This window comes from Lepisosteus oculatus, unplaced genomic scaffold, assembly GCF_040954835.1.
Source record: "Lepisosteus oculatus isolate fLepOcu1 unplaced genomic scaffold, fLepOcu1.hap2 HAP2_SCAFFOLD_99, whole genome shotgun sequence".
Taxonomy (NCBI): domain Eukaryota; kingdom Metazoa; phylum Chordata; class Actinopteri; order Semionotiformes; family Lepisosteidae; genus Lepisosteus; species Lepisosteus oculatus.
Window position 1 is genome coordinate 149172 of NW_027168435.1, and position 15829 is coordinate 165000.

The following is a 15829-nucleotide window of genomic DNA, read 5'->3' on the forward strand; positions in this document are numbered from 1 at the left end:
ATGTCCCTGACAATTTCATGTTGCCTGCGATGTGTCCCCTCTCCCCACAGCAGTGGCAGATGACCAGCCGTCGTCGCTCCCCCAACATCGTCGCGCTGGGCGTCTCCTCCTCCCCATCTGATTCCCCGTGCGCCCCTCCGTTGGTGCCCACCGGTCTCCTCGAATACGGCAACAGTGTGCTCAGCCAGAGCCAGGGCCTGCTCCAAGGGGACCAGTGCGGCCAGCATCACGTGGCACTGCACCTCAGTCGGCGCCGGGGCCAGGAACGCCTGGAGCGCTATTTCCCGGTGGGCCTCCTCCGGAAGAGTAGGGTAACCCTGGCGGGCTAAGTAGGCCACGTCTGCGGCTGTTACCTTCACTGTTACCTGGATACCTCTTTATCTAGAACTCACTCTTCCCCCTGCCTGTCTGGCTTCTTTTAATCCTTCTGTGCCCGGATTGCAGCGGGTAAGATATTTTTCCAAGAAAAAAAGAGAAATTAAAAAAAGAGAAATTTCACCAGAGCCCCTGCTCATGTCTAATTTTTAGTTTAGAAGGATTCAAGCAGGATTTTGGATGAAAGGCAGCGACCTTAATCAAGCCCAAATCATAATTGAACCCATTCAGAGCCTACATTACATTTTAGTGTTTCATTCTGAGCAGAATGCCCTCACACCTGAAGAAGGCTTGCGTTTTCTTCTCTTTTAAGCATGTGTACAATGCTGTAATACAATTTAAAATAATTAAAAGTTTAAAAAGTATCAACTAAACTCCATTAATATCGTGTGTCTTTTATACAGCTTTTATACAGCTTTTAAGTATAGATTACACTTTTCTAAAATGTATTTAAAAAATAAAAACGATTACTAATCTAATCTTTCCACGTTTGATCCCGAAATCCCAAGAAAAATTAATCTAAACTAGGAGAAAGCTATGCTGAAAGTTTATTAATATACTTAGAAGACAAAGATAACAATTTATGTTGCATTTGTCTGATTGTGAATCAAAAAATACATTTAATTAACTGCTCTCAGTGACAGCTGACAATCCTCCATACACTCAAGTGAAAAATTAGTAATGCCAATGTAAACGTGGTATTTACAATTTGTTGATAATAGAAATGTTAAGTTCTCTAAAGCTTTTTGAGGCAGCAAAAGATTTGAACACCCTATATTGTAATGAGCTGCTGAGCTGAGAATGGGTTATGTTCCTGCTGTCAGAGGGGGTGGAAAGTGCCCGCGGTTATTTAATTAGTATTACAATTCACACTGATTCCCTTGAAAAGGTATGGACATAAGAATATTCGTGCGTGGTCAAAAAATGGCATTAAGCACTTAAAATTAATATGGTTAATAAGAGTAAACTGGAACATGCTGTACAAGATCGGCTAAACTGGGATCTATCGCTTACGCCTGAAATTGGAGCTGCTGTCGCAGTGAATAGCGACTAATAAGTCTGTCTTTCTGTGGGGGGAAGGGAATCTGATCTGATCTGCAAACCTCCAACAGAGCTGTTCAACTGGTTTTTGTCGGGCACATCAAGTGTCAGGTGTAAGCGATAAATATATTTAGCTGAAAAGCTGTACAACGCAAGACATTTCAGTACTCTAGGTTTCGTGAAAAAGCACATTGTGCTGCTGTAATACAGTTTAAAATAATTAAAAGTCTAAACAGTATCAGCTTATGTATGGGTTGTATTTTAAAAAAAATCAAAAACCGCACTCAAAATGCAATTTAGCGCTTTCTGGCAAGAGGAGACACCCAAATTAATAATGTAACATGCTACTGTTTGTGCATGGATATAGTTATAATGCTATTTCCTTAGACACGTGATTCCATGTTTTATTTTGAATCCCCGGCGGAACCGGGCATCCATAAGAATCAAGTACTGTAACAGGTTTATTCTATGCTGAAAAAAAAAGAAGAAAGAAAACACATTCCATAAGAATCAGCGCCTTTATATAGCGCCTTTAAAGGTGGCTTCTCAAAATGCTTTACAGGATAAAAACAACAATAACAACAACAACAACAACAATATTGTGTTTCATTGCACTTTGACAGATTGTCTTTAAATCAACTGTTGATTTAAAGTTTGACAGTAAATGTTTATATTGTAACGCATACAGCCTCCATTTCTTATTAAAAATGTAGCCTAAGAGGGGGGGTCTGCTCTCACAATCCTCCATATACTCAAGTGAAAAATTAATAATGCCAATGTAAACATCGTATTTACAATTTGTTGATAATAAAAATGTTAAGTTTTTTAAAGCTTTGTGATAGTTTACCCAGTTTACCCATTGTTATTAAAAATGACTTGGATTCGAACATGTTGTGATATTTAGAAATATAAAAGTCAATTAATTGTCAATTTCCATATTTATGTCTTTATTTAGCGGTTTCATTAGTGACAAAGGCTAAACTTTCTTGGAAAAATGTCTTTGCTGTCTTGCTGATACATTAAGCTTTCTAAACTCAGCCACAAAGTCATGTGACTGATTTTTCGCCCTGTTTCGTTGGTTAAACGCAATGATCACAAGCACCACCATGGTAACTGGGACATGTAGTTTTTAATTCAGATTGAATTATAACTGTACGTACTGTAGCGGCGAGGCTTATTAATTAGACAGAATTAAGTGTTGCTGTGCTTTCCCAAATTAGGCCCCATCTCCCTCTTCATCTCTGTGGTGCAGTCACAGAGAAGCTATTCATGCAGACTGATTTAAAGATGTTTTCTTTTGATAAGGTACAGCTCCCAAATGGGGATGCACTTAGCTAAGCCTGGCTATCATGATCAATGGTCATCCATTGGCGCCTAAAGGTCTGCAAGATTCCAAGAGAGAGCCTCATCCAAGTGGTCTACAACCCCAAGGTCAGCATCACCAGAGCACCGTCGCAAGCTGAACAGCAAAGCCTGGCATAGAGCCAGAGAGCGCGGATTAGACAGCAACAAGCCTGCAACTGCTTCTTTGTGCCCGCAGGAGATCTGAATCCCCAGAGATTGGATGAGTATTCAACTTCACTGCATGACAGCTCGAGAATTCAATTGTTATCCCAACCATTTGATATCAATTTAATTCCTAAGAGTTATGTACTTGTTTTGAGTATCTAGTGTAGAAGTTATAACCAAGTTCATTTACGAAACGGTCTAAATGAATGATATACTGAACGTATGTCCTCTTGATATATGTAACTCTTTGTAACTGACTGAATATATACCTTTTGTATTCTGATAACCCTCTCGATAAGATCTGTTAGGTTTACATGCATATTCTATGTATTAATAAATGTATCCTCATGTATTAGTACCTGTGTGTGTGCGTTGTTTGAGTTATATCGCAAGGTTGGATTCTAAAGCCATTAAAAGAATCATTTTGTGATTTACTGCTACAATGAATAATTGTCCCAGTAAATCCCAAATCCTACAGAACTAGTGCCTTCAGAGAGCACACTACAGATGTTACCTATTTATCGTTGAACAGGATGTATGTGATGTGGCGACTAGGTTCAATTTTGTATCCTCTTTAAAAGATTAAGGACTGGGGTGAGTATGATTTACCACCCTTTCAGCTAAGAACCCGACGTGCGGACCGTTTAAGCTGCATAGACTCGGTCGTTTAACTCTTCTCCATTAGCAGGGTTAAGGTTAAAGAAAAAAACATTGCTGACTTCTTTTTTTTTTTTTTTTGCCAGCCACGAGCGCAGATTAGCAAGATTTGTATTTCATGTTTTGCAAGTTGCATCCATTTTAAGAAAAACAAGTCGCGTTAAAGACAGGAAATGAATGCTTGCATTTAATTAAGTCTAGCCGTAGGCGGTTGTCCATAATGACCAGTTCTGTTCGAGAAGAACAAAAAAGGCACAGCTGGGATTCAGAGCCAGGGTCTCCTGTTTACTAGGCAGGCGCTTTAAGCAACTAAGCCATGGCGCCCCAGGAGCGCTGTCCTTTTGCAGCCACTTGGAAACACCACTCAGACACATCTGCATTCGGTGTGTGCTCCGCCGGCTCGCTGAGCAAGTTGCCACCTTTACATACAATAGCAACATCAACACCAAGAGAAAGGGTGACAAATGGCCTTTATCTGGAACTTTTCATGTCCAAGGAGCTCAATGTGCTTTCTGTGTACAACAGGGCCACTGATCTCCACACTGGCCATTGAACCACAGCAGTGGCTTGCTGGCTTGACATCTCCCAAGGAAAATGTTGAAATCGCATGTGGAACAGGAAAATGACCCTCGAGTACGAGGGAAAAAAAAGAAAAAGATCATCTGGAGCGCGCCAACCCATGTCCGGACGGCCCACTTTTGTCGACGAGGTGGCCGAGTGGTTAAGGCGATGGACTGCTAATCCATTGTGCTCTGCACGCACGGGTTCAAAGCCCATCCCAGCTCCAACGAAGCCCCTTTGGGTGTTATGTCATCAAAAAGTAGAACAGCGAATCTCCCTTTGATCAAAAGCGCAACAGAACTGTTTTCCGTGGAGCAGGTTTCAGACCCGTAGACCTGTTTTATTTGTAGGGCAGGGCGCATTCCCAAATGCGAATCTCCTGTTTTAGAAATGCTTTGGGCGGCGTGAAGTGAAAATAAGAAATGGGCTCCAGGTGCACATGGAAGCAATCAAGTGTTTCATCCGAGCTGTTTCAAAGACTGCCCAAGAGCTTTCCTTTCACAGAGGCGCAACGATTAATGATGGGGGTGCACCCTTCAATGCGCCTAACGACTCTAGGGAGTGATTGAGACGATTCGTAGCGTGTGCTCATTTCCCTCTATTCCCCGTGTTGCAGTGGTAGGATGACGTAAATTACTGCTTCGACACGTAATGGCATTATAATCAAGTGCAGGAGCTGAGGGCTTTTGTTTTGTTTCGTTTTCCATGGCGTTCGTAAGCGCGCAAATCAAAGGCAATTCCTGCGTCTAATAGGAATGTAAATGCTTTTGAAAGTGCAGTGTGGTGCAGCTTGTAAAATCCTTGTCCACATTTGTGGTTTGTTGATGTTTTTTCTGTCTGCCAAAGTTGCATTTTGACATCCGGACGGGGAGACTTTAGCATTTGAACGTGAAGCCAGCCTTAAACCCTCTGAGGCGTGTCTGTCTGCCGGCACGTATTTTGTGAAAGGTATTTTTTTTTTTAACGGAGAGCGACTTTGAAAAAGTTTCCGCAGCCACCTCGCACTCCGTGTTAGATTATAGGAGGAATGCGGCGGCAGCGAGCTCGCTGTAGTCGTGGCCGAGTGGTTAAGGCGATGGACTCGAAATCCGTTGGGGACTCCCTGCGCAGGTTCGAATCCTGCCGACTACGGCGTCTGCCGCATGTCGCCTTGTGCCTGCGCGACAAAGGCGAAGTGCCGCTTCTCCTTTCCTGGTACTATAGAAATGCTAAATCGCTTGGCCCCGCTGCCATGGAAATCAATTCTTCAGATAACCACACATTTTGCGTTCGCACCTCTGGTGCTCTACTTATGCCTTTGAAAACCTAATGAATAAAGCTGAAAGAACCGACATGATATGTAGGTGCTCGTAAAGCACGCAGTAAAGAACTGTTAACAGCAAGGGTTTCAGTGGGTTAACTGAGGAGAAGGCGTGATCGCTAATTGTTGACTTTTTATTTGGTGTTAGAAACACTCTTACTGTGCATGACGTGCAACAAATGTAGCCACAGAAATTGCATCACGCTTTCATGACGTTAGGATTTGTTTGTGCAACATCCGAGAAGAGTACTTGTGGCTTGAATGTGAACTGTACGTGCCCGCCCCCTTTCCTCTGTAGTGCATGAGTTCCTCCCGGCATGCCCTTCGTCATTGTTCTGTCATCTTGTATTTAAAGGGTTGTATTTCTGCTGCTGAAAATAAGCAACGGTTTTCTCACAACGCCCTTTGTTCCCGACGGAGCCCTTGTCTGTCATGAAATTCTTCAAAACCTCAAGCTAGAAGAAGAAGAAGACGACAAATATGAAGCGTTACAGCAACGACATGCCATGAGACGATCGATAACGATTTCCATAGGATCCCCGCGGTTGCCTGGCAACCGTCAGCTTTGCGCAGTGGCAGTATCGTAGTCTGTGAGGTTTAGCCGAGGCGCGATTCTTGCTAGTTGAAAACTTTCCCCAATACCCCGCTTCCACCGGTTTGCAATACAATCGGCGAAAGCAATTTTTGACAGTCTCGTCAGAGACTGAGCAAGGTGTTTAAAGACAGATTTTGTCATGGTGACATCATGGTAGAAAAAAACGAGCTTGTTACGTCTCAACAGAAACGCTCTTTAGCTCTTTCAGCGTTATGCAGAGAACAGCGTCTGTCGAGATCACTTTTGAGTCAGCGCGAAACGCCGTGTGCTGTCAGTTTGATTTCGTATTGCTCGTAGCGGCCCCCGGCTTATGTCTGTCAAACGTTAGGTTGCGCTTCTTCATGCTGCATCGTCGGCATGAGTGGAGCTTTTTAAACGTCTGTACTTACTGCGCCCCCTAAGAACTGGTTTGTCCCCGTTCAAAAGAGATTGTGCGATGTCCTGCAGCGTTCGCAAAGCAAACCTTTGACAGTTTGAAAAGAGTGGTTCGGCTCGGGAAACATCATGATCAGTGTCCTGCATGTTTTCTGTGTATAGCTGTCTTTTAAAGCATACAGAATTCATTCGAAATCATTGATTTCTCCAATTAACAAGGGTCCCTCTTTTAACCTGCGAGAAGCATTCTTTCAATGTAACAGATTTACTCCGGGGAAAGGATTCAGAGTCCGAAGTGCGGACTGATGGCGCACAGAGGGTCCATATACTGTGGATCCCTCAGTGATCTTCCGCGTATTCAATCCGCCAGCGTGTGACTCCCCTGTCCCCGTGACCTCATTGCTCTGCTCTGTCCTCTGTGCAGCCGAGCCCGACTCACGGTTTAAGTGAAAAAAAATATGCCCTCAACGTGAGATTTACTCTGGAGCGAGGATAGATGTTACCTTTTTATCATTGAACAGGATGTATGTGATGTGGCGACTAGGTTCAATTTTGTATCCTCTTTAAAAGATAAAGGACTGGGTTGAGCGTGATTTACCAACCTTTCAGCAAAGTACCCGACGTGCGCACCGTTTAAGCTGCCTAGACTCGGCCGTTTAACTCTTCTCCATTAGCAGGGTTAAGGTTAAAGAAAAAAAAACATTGCTGACTTCTTTTTTTTTTGCCAGCCGCTAGCGCTGATTAGCAAGGTTTGTATTTCATGTTTTGCAAGTTGCATCCATTTTATGAAAAAAAAGTCGCGTTAAAGACAGGAAATGAATACTTGCATTTAATTAAGTCTAGCCGTAGGCAGTTGTCCATAATGACCCGTTCTGTTCGAGAAGACGGAACAAAAAAGGCACCACTGGGATTCAGACCCAGGGTCTCCTGTTTACTAGACAAGCGCTTTAACCAACTAAGCCACGGCACCCCGGGAGCACTGTCCTTTTGCAGCCACTTGGACACACCACTCAGACACATCTGCATTGCAACTTGCTCCGCCTGCTCGCGGAGCAAGTTGCCACCTTTACATACAATAGCAACATCGACACCAAGAGAAAGGATGACAAATGGCTTTTATCTGGAACTTTTCATGTCCAAGGAGCTCAATGTGCTTTCTGTGTACAACAGGGCCACTGAACTGCACACTGGCCACTGAACCACAGCAGTGGCTTGCTGGCTTGACATCTCCCAAGGAAAATGTTGAAATCGCATGTGGAACAGGAAAATGACCCTCGAGTACGAGGGAAAAAAAAGAAAAAGATCATCTGGAGTGCGCCAAGCCATGTCCGGACAGCCTAGCTTCCTCGACGAGGTGGCCGAGTGGTTAAGGAGATGGACTGCTGATCTATTGTGCTCTGCACGCATTGGTTCGAATCCCTTTCTCGTCGCTCTCCATGTTTGACGTTGGCCATCCTGTTGTTTGCTCCGGTTCTAGAGCCATACATTTTCTAGCGGTGGCTGAACATGGTATAGTAGGCTAACGTTGGTATCGAGCAGTGACAGTATTTACGTGCCGCTGCTGCCAAGTGGCTCTGGGTTGAGACCGCGTTTTCACTTACTTGCAACGCAAAAGGAGAAAGCGATTTTTGACAGTCTCTCGAGAGACTGCGCTAGGTGTTTAGGGATAGACTTTGTCAGTTCCCCCTGGGATGATGGCCTCTCAAATAGTTTGTGATTCCCCTAGACGTTTATACAGTAGAAGCCTGCTTCGTGGCTTAAATCCAAGCTAAGGAAACGAGTTAGAGGTCTGATGCAGAACTGCGAATTCGATGAACGGGAACACTACAGTACATTGCACTGTATGTGTGAGGAAAGCTGCCCCCTTCAGTCCCTTGTCGACCGAACAGAGGACTGTAAAGGATACTGCCAAGAAACTTAAGGATGCTGGTTGGAATCCAGCTCCAAAGAAGCCCCTTTGGGTGTTATGTCATCAAAAAGTAAGAACAGCGAATCTCCCTTTGATCAAAAGTGCAACAGAGCTGTTTTCCGTGGAGCAGGTTTCAGACCCGTAGACCTGTTTTATTTGTAGGGCAGGGCGCATTCCCAAACGCGAATCTCCTGTTTTAGAAGTGCTTTGGGCGGTGTAGCGGCGATGCTTATTAATAAGAAAGAATTAAGTGTTTCTGAGCTTTCCCAAATTAGGCCTTATCTCTCTGTTCATCTCTGTGGTGCAGCCACAGAGAAACTATTCATGCAGGCTGATTTAAGGTTTCCCTTGATAAGGGACAGCTCCCAAAGGGGGATGCACTTAGCTAAACCTGGCTATCATGATCAATGGTCATCCATTGGTGCCTATCTGTCTAGGGAGTGCCAGATGGACATCTGGACTGCATTCCTAAGTGTCAGGAGTAAGTGACTCATATCTCACCTTGATCAACCAATCAGGGACTGGTAGGGCCGAGTAACCCACGTGGGACTCTGATGCCCATGGAACTTTCAGCCAATCAACGAGCTGAAGTTCCTCCAGGTAAAAACAGGCAACACAGAGAGCCTGAGAGATTCAGTGGGAATTCAGTAGAGAATTCTGTGGAGTTTTCTAAAGGGAATTCAAAGGAGAATTCCAGGGCAGGACAGCCCAGGAGCAGAAGGCTCTCAAGGGCAGGACATTCTCACAGCGCGCCTCCTGACCATCCTGAGACTCAGCCCGGACAACCACGGAACGGCCAGTGTGTCCGAGTGCCAGAACTTTCCTTTGTTCTAAGGGTCTAGAGCGGAGGTTGCCAGAGAATAACCAGAGGATCCACCCGAGGTTAGCACCAGCAGCAGGCCTCGTGAACAGGTCGGAACTGTGGACAGTTGAATCACTATTCAGAACTAGCTCTTCATCAGGAACGAACCGGTCTTCTTCTTGACTTGCTGGGACCCACAGTCATCTTTTCTCCTGTGCACAAACTTTGCTAGTTAAAGCCAACACTAACTAGCCGGTCAGTGAGCATCAGCAGCGCACCGTCGCAACCCGCACAGCACAGCCTGGCACCTAGACAGAGAGCGTGGATTGGACAACAACAAGCCTGCAACTGTTTCTTTGTGCCCGCAGGAGATCTGAATCCCCAGAGATTGGATGAGTATTCAACTTCACTGCATTACTGCTCGAGAATTCAATTGTTATCCCAACCAGTTGATATCAATTTAATTCCTAAGAGTTATGTACTTGTTTTCAGTATCTAATGTAGAAGTTATAACCAGGTTCATTTATGAAATGGTCTAAATGAATGATATACTGAACGTATGTCCTCTTGATATGTGTAACACTTTGTAACTGACTGAATATATACCTTTTGTATTCTGATAACCCTCTCGATAAGATCTGTTCATTTTACATGCATATTCTATGTATTGTAACGCCCTCGCCTGGTGGTGAGGAGGAAGCGCCCCCAGGCACTCGTAGTACCGCTGGGCATGCTGGGAGTGGTAGCCGGAGTGCGGCCTAAGCGAGAGAAGCTCGCCCCACACCCAAAGTCTGTCAAGGCCCTGTGCATCCTGTGGGAGGCCTTGGAGGTAAAGGACGGGGTGCTGTGCCGGGGGTGGCGGGTACCCTCCAGTGGCGAGGTACGGTGGCAGCTGATGTTGCCTTGGTCGCTCCGCGGGGCGGTGCTCCGAGCAGTGCATGGCCAGCCGGGCGTGGGGCACTTCGGCGGTAAAAATACTCTGCAGCGCCTCCAAGGCCATTTTTATTGGGGTCTTTGCCACCGGGACGTGGAGCGGTACTGCCGAACGTGTGCAGTGTGCGTGGCGCAGAAGGGTCCCCCCGAGCGGTCTCAGGCCCCCCTCCAACAACACCAGGCGGGGGCTCCTATGGAGCGGGTGTGGGTGGACGTTTTGGGCCCGTTTCCGCGCACCGAGGCCGGGAACCTCTACGTCTTGGTGGCCATGGATTATTTTATGAAGTGGCTGGAGGCCTTCGCCCTACCGGACTAGAGTGCCCCCATGGTGGCCGATGCACTGCTGGAGGGGATGTTTGCCAGGCTGGGGGTGCCGGAGGAGTTACATAGTGACCAGGGGCGTAACGTCGAGTCCCAGGTCTTCGCCAGAGTGTGCCAGCGCCTGGGGATCACAAGACGCGGACCACACCGCTGCATCCCCAGAGCAACGGGTTGGTGGAGCGGTTTAATCGTACCCTCACCACCCAGCTGGCCACCCTGGTGTCCCGGCACCAACGGGACTGGGACCGCCACCTCCCCCTTGCGCTCTGGGCGTATCGGACCGCGGTCCAGGAATCCACCGGGTGCACCCCGGCCTCGCTCATGCTGGGCCGGGAAATGTGAACCCCGGTGGACCTGGTCTCCGGCCCGCTGCCCGGAGACGGGTCGGCACCGCTGGCTGGACCGGACTACGAGTGGGACCTGCGGCAGCGGATGCAGCAGGTGCACAGCTTTGCACGGACCCACTTGACACAGGCGGGGGTCCGGTAGAAGCGGCACTACGACCTGCGCTGCAGGGGGCCTGCCTTCCAGCCCGGGGACTCGGTTTGGGTGTACAACCCGTGCCGCCGCAAATGCCTCAGCCCTAAGCTGGCGCCGTCATGGGAGGGGCCCGCTGAGGTACTCTGGGTGGTGGGCGAGGTCTGCTACCATGTCCGGTTGCAAACACGGGGGAGAGTGGTGGTCCTGCACCGAGACCGCCTGGCCCCCTACCGACCCGGGAGGAAGAGCCGTGTGGGGAGGCTCTAGAGGACCAGCCGGGGCTGGAGCCGGCCGATAGTGGGGCATCCGTGGGTCGCCAGCCGTCACCGTGGCGCAGCGGCTGCTCACGCAGGGTTCCACAGCAGTTAGCCGAGTACGAGTACAGCCTGAGGGGGGTTTTCGACGTCGGCGAGACGCCAGACGCTTCAGGTTTTTAAGGAGTAAGAGTGCAGGGGGTCTAAATCTGCGATCCAGTGTGTTGAAGTATTTCACAACACTACCCCTAGCACATCTGGAAATAAATCCTCATAATGATTATTGCCCTGGGCATGTACCAAAAAATCACTGAGCATATATATATATATCACTGTGTTGAAGCTAGAGACACAGAATAAGTGCAAACACATCCTAAATACAGTGTTCCTGCACCTTTGACCTCATCCAGAATGTATCATTTTTTGAAAGGGATTGCTGTCAGAATGCACAACTGAATCCCAAACAGAATCTCTAGTCAAATATGATCATTTGTGAAACAGGCAAATGAGTCTCTCAGGTGCCCATTGCTCATTTTCAGACACAATTATGCAATACTTTCACATGCAATACACATGAACATGCAATACTTTTCAGCTGCATTTTGACATCCGGACGGGGAGACTTTATCATTTGAACGTGAAGCCAGCCTTAAACCCTCTGAGGCGTGTCTGTCTGCCGGCACGTATTTTGTCAAAGGTATTTATTTTTTTTAACGGAGAGCGACTTTGAAAAGGTTTCCGCAGCCACGTCGCACGCCGTGTTAGATTAAAGGAGGAATGCGGCGATGGTGAACTCGCTGTAGTCGTGGCCGAGTGGTTAAGGCGATGGACTCGAAATCCATTGGGGACTCCCCGCGCAGGTTCGAATCCTGCTGACTACGGCATCTGCCGCACGTCTCCTTGTGCCTGCGCGGCAAAGGCGAAGTGCTGCTTCTCCTTTCCTGGTACTATAAAAACGCTGAATTGCTTGGCCCCGCTGCCATGGAAATGAGTTCTTCAGATAACCACACATCTTGCGTTCGCACCTCTGGTGTTCTACTTATGCCTTTGAAAACCTAAAGAATAAAACTGAAAGAACCGACACAATATGTAGGTGCTCGTAAAGCACGCATTAAAGAACTGTTAACAGCAAGGGTTTCAGTGGGATAACTGAGGAGAAGGCGTTATCGCTAATTGTTGACTTTTTATTTGGTGTTAGAAACACTCTTACTGTGCATGACGTGCAACAAATGTAGCCACAGAAATTGCATCACGCTTTCATGTATGCTATTGCAGACACCAACGTTGCCTAGATATAAAACCGAAATAGCCGTGGGTTCGCTTGCTGGTCTGAAGGATCTCTCTTCGAATCTCTATCATTTGTCAATTGAAGTAAAAGGTGCTGCAATCTGATACGTTCAGGATCAAACCCGCAGCTGTTGTTCGACTTTATTTCTTGACTAATTACAACTGAGTGTCGCATGAGCAGTTACGTAAACTTGTCTGATATATTTGAACACAAATGCCGTTCTTCAATTAAAACTAACAGTACATTGTCAGGGACATTCAGTTCTATACAAACAAGAGACAGACGAGAATATTTAGTATATAATAGACAGAAAGAGGTTCGAATCCTGCCGACTACGTTGTCCACCTCCTGTCGTTGTGTTTCGGCGCAAGCAAAGAAGCGCGCCTGTTTGGTGTTCCTGGTGGTTTTAAAACGCCCAATCGCTTGTACCCGCTGCCTTGGAAATAAGTTCTTCAGCGTCCGCGAATGGCATTTTGCAGCTGGAAGCAGATGTCGACGCGTTTTGCACAGAGCACCAAAAAAGCGTCTTTTTTGAAGGCCGAGGCACTGAGCATTGGTGGTTCAGTGGTAGAATTCTCGCCTGCCACGCGGGAGGCTCGGGTTCGATTCCCGGCCAATGCAGCGGCTTTTGCAGCGAGCGGCTTCATCACTTGCATCCCCTTGCAACTCGCAACTGAAAACCCACTGAAGCTAAGCAGGTGTGAGCCAGGTCAGTACCCGGATAAGGGTGAGCTACAGGGAAAAACAAAGCTTCCAGCTGGAAGCGGTGTTAATGGTGCCGGCGGGGGGGCATTCACCCTGAGGTCTGTGCGGGTCCCAATGCCCCAGCATAGTGACAGAGAAATAAACATGTTTGGGCAACTTTGGTCACCCCCAATTAACTTCTGGGGCAGGAAAAGCACACTTTTCAAAACTTGTTTTTCAGCTCGAAATAAACGTGTTTTTTCAAACCTTGGAATCCCAATGTAACTGCCTGGCTCATTAGAGCCCACTGAGTCAGCCCTTAACCCCACTGTGCAGAAGTTGTCAAAACGGGTTTTTCAGCAGAAATAAACACATTTGGGCAACTTTGGTCACCCCCATTTAACTTCTGGGGCAGGAAAAGCACACTTTTCAAAACGTGTTTTTCAGCTCGCTGTGACCTCTGTTTTACATTTCATCCTAAAGACAGCGCCCTTTTGCAACACAGCGTCTCTGTCACTATCATAAGTGACTGCCATCATAAGAATATGAGTCCAATATTTTAGAATATAGTCAGAATGACTTCTAACCTTACCTGTGGTGTCTTTAATCCCTATTGCTCAATGCATGGTGTACGTACTGCATAGATGTGTCCTGAGAATGAGGAATGGGCCCCTGAGACGGTCATTTACCTGTTTCACAAATGATCGTATTTTACTAGAGATTCTGTTTGGGATTCAGATGTGCATTCGGACAGCAATCCCTTTCAAGAAATGATACGTTCTGGATGAGGTCAAAGGTGCTGGAACACTGTATTTAGGATGTGTTTGCAGTGATTGTGTGTCTCCTGCTTCAACGCAGTGATATATAGATGTGCTCCTGTAATTTATTGGTACAAGCCCAGGGCAGTAAGCAGTCTGAGGATTTATTTCCAGACGGCATAGAGCAGTGAAGCAGTGAAGTAGTGCAACACACTGGATCATTATGTTATTAGAATCTATTCTACTTAAATTATTACATTATACACAATTTGAGTTCATTTTAAAAAGTAAAAGGTAATGAAAGGAATGCATTTTCATAAGAAAGATAATACCGATATGCATGTGATAATCTTCCTTATATCATGTAGTGCGTCATTTGGACACTTTATGGGCTTGAAATACAAAGAAAATCATGTTCTATGGTACAAGATAAATACAAAACGTAAGCTTTTATTTTAATTAGATTTGTTTATAAAGCATAAGCAATCATTTATTACATTAATATATGTGAAAATGACATTTTAGCATCATAATATTACATAAAGGTCTCTAGCTTCAACACAGTGATATATATATATGCTCAGTGATTTATTGGTACATGCCCAGGTCAATAATCAGAATGAGGATTTATTTCCAGACGGGCTACAGGTAGTGTTGTGAAATACTTCAACACACTGGATAAAAACCAAAGAAATGAAGATATGTAGCAATCACATTGTAACAGGGGTGACAGTGACAGTGACTTAATGCTTATACTAGTGGACTTTTGGTACCTTTAGGGTACGGAGCGAGCCGCAGGGAAGGCTCGCTCCGTGCGCACACGTCCTTTCGATGCCAGTCCAACAAGTGCTCCGCATTAGCTGCGTCGGGGCTCCGGCGTGTCGCACCTCACCTCACCTCGCACTGCCCCCTCCTTGAATGTCTGCCGCTGGGCATGCCCCGCTCTCCTCCGCCTTATCTTATCGCGTGTGAGCACCGACAATGGCCACAATGCCGGGGAATGGCACCTGTAAAGTGTTAATTGGGGCACAGGAACAGCCCGTCTCGTCTCGGGGGGGCCGGCTTCAGAGACAATACAGCAAACACAGCGGGGCGGGGGAAGAAGACGACACCACACATGCGGGTACATTCAGCTCCGGCGGGAACGAGACATTTGTCGGTCTTTTCAAGTGCCGAGAGCCGAGCAATCCTTCACTTGTATCGTTTCTCCCCGGTGACTAGATCTGGCCCTGCGACTCTCGACTGGGCTCACCCCCGGGGCAGCCCAGCAGGTGTGAGCCTGGCCGGCACCCGGATGGGAGATTCCACCCCGGAAAAGCTCCGGTTGCTGCTGCTCCTGCAAGAGGTGTGACTGGGACCAGTAGGGAGCGCTCACCCTGCGGGCTGTGTGGCTCTCTTACGCCCCAGCCTCCTGATGGCGACACTCTGCTGCACAAACAGGCGCCGTCCTTCGGGGGAGGCGTCAAACCGAGGTCCCGACCCTCCTTGGCCATTAGGAAACCCCAGGGCGTCTCTCAAAAAGAGACGCCGGGGGTGTCCCTCTGGTGTTAGTGCTCCCCTTTACCCATCAGTCGGGGTCTCCTCCTAATCCCCGTCTCACCTGTAACAATCAATGACGAGGCCCCCCTGTCCGTGAGATTTAGTACTCGCGCAAGAGACCGGGGGCAGAGCGCGAACGCGGTCCCCCGCCCCCCACAAAGTGCGCACTCCGGGTTCCCTCTCGGGGCCCTGCAACACAGCGGAAGGGCAGCGAGAAGGAGCCTCTTGCTCTGACGCCGCAAGGCCACAAGAGGGCGGAGGCGCCGCGCGCCCGGCCGACGTGTTGGACCGGTGCGCTTTACGTGCTGAAATAAACACGCGAAAGCCCCGAAATGTTTCCAGAGTGCTGTGCACTGGAGGTTTTTGTCTGGTGAAGACTTGCCTGGTGCTCCTCCGTGCAGATTGTTTGTCCTCCTCCAGTGCGGGACGAGCCAACACAAGGGAGCGC

At 47.4% G+C, this 15829-nt stretch overlaps 4 non-coding genes across 4 annotated transcripts; all 4 read left to right on the forward strand.

Moving 5' to 3' along the window:
* The first annotated feature begins 5192 nt into the window (after window positions 1–5192).
* On the forward strand, window positions 5193–5274 carry trnas-cga (transfer RNA serine (anticodon CGA)). Its single transcript has one exon. It is a non-coding gene; the product is annotated as a tRNA-Ser (tRNA).
* A 730-nt stretch (window positions 5275–6004) lies between these two features.
* Window positions 6005–6146, forward strand: LOC138237559 (U4 spliceosomal RNA). The gene has a single exon (XR_011189010.1). It is a non-coding gene; the product is annotated as a U4 spliceosomal RNA (small nuclear RNA).
* A 5765-nt stretch (window positions 6147–11911) lies between these two features.
* Window positions 11912–11993, forward strand: trnas-cga (transfer RNA serine (anticodon CGA)). The gene has a single exon. It is a non-coding gene; the product is annotated as a tRNA-Ser (tRNA).
* Window positions 11994–12950: 957 nt separating this feature from the next.
* trnag-gcc (transfer RNA glycine (anticodon GCC)) lies at window positions 12951–13021 on the forward strand. Its single transcript has one exon. It is a non-coding gene; the product is annotated as a tRNA-Gly (tRNA).
* Window positions 13022–15829: the final 2808 nt, after the last annotated feature.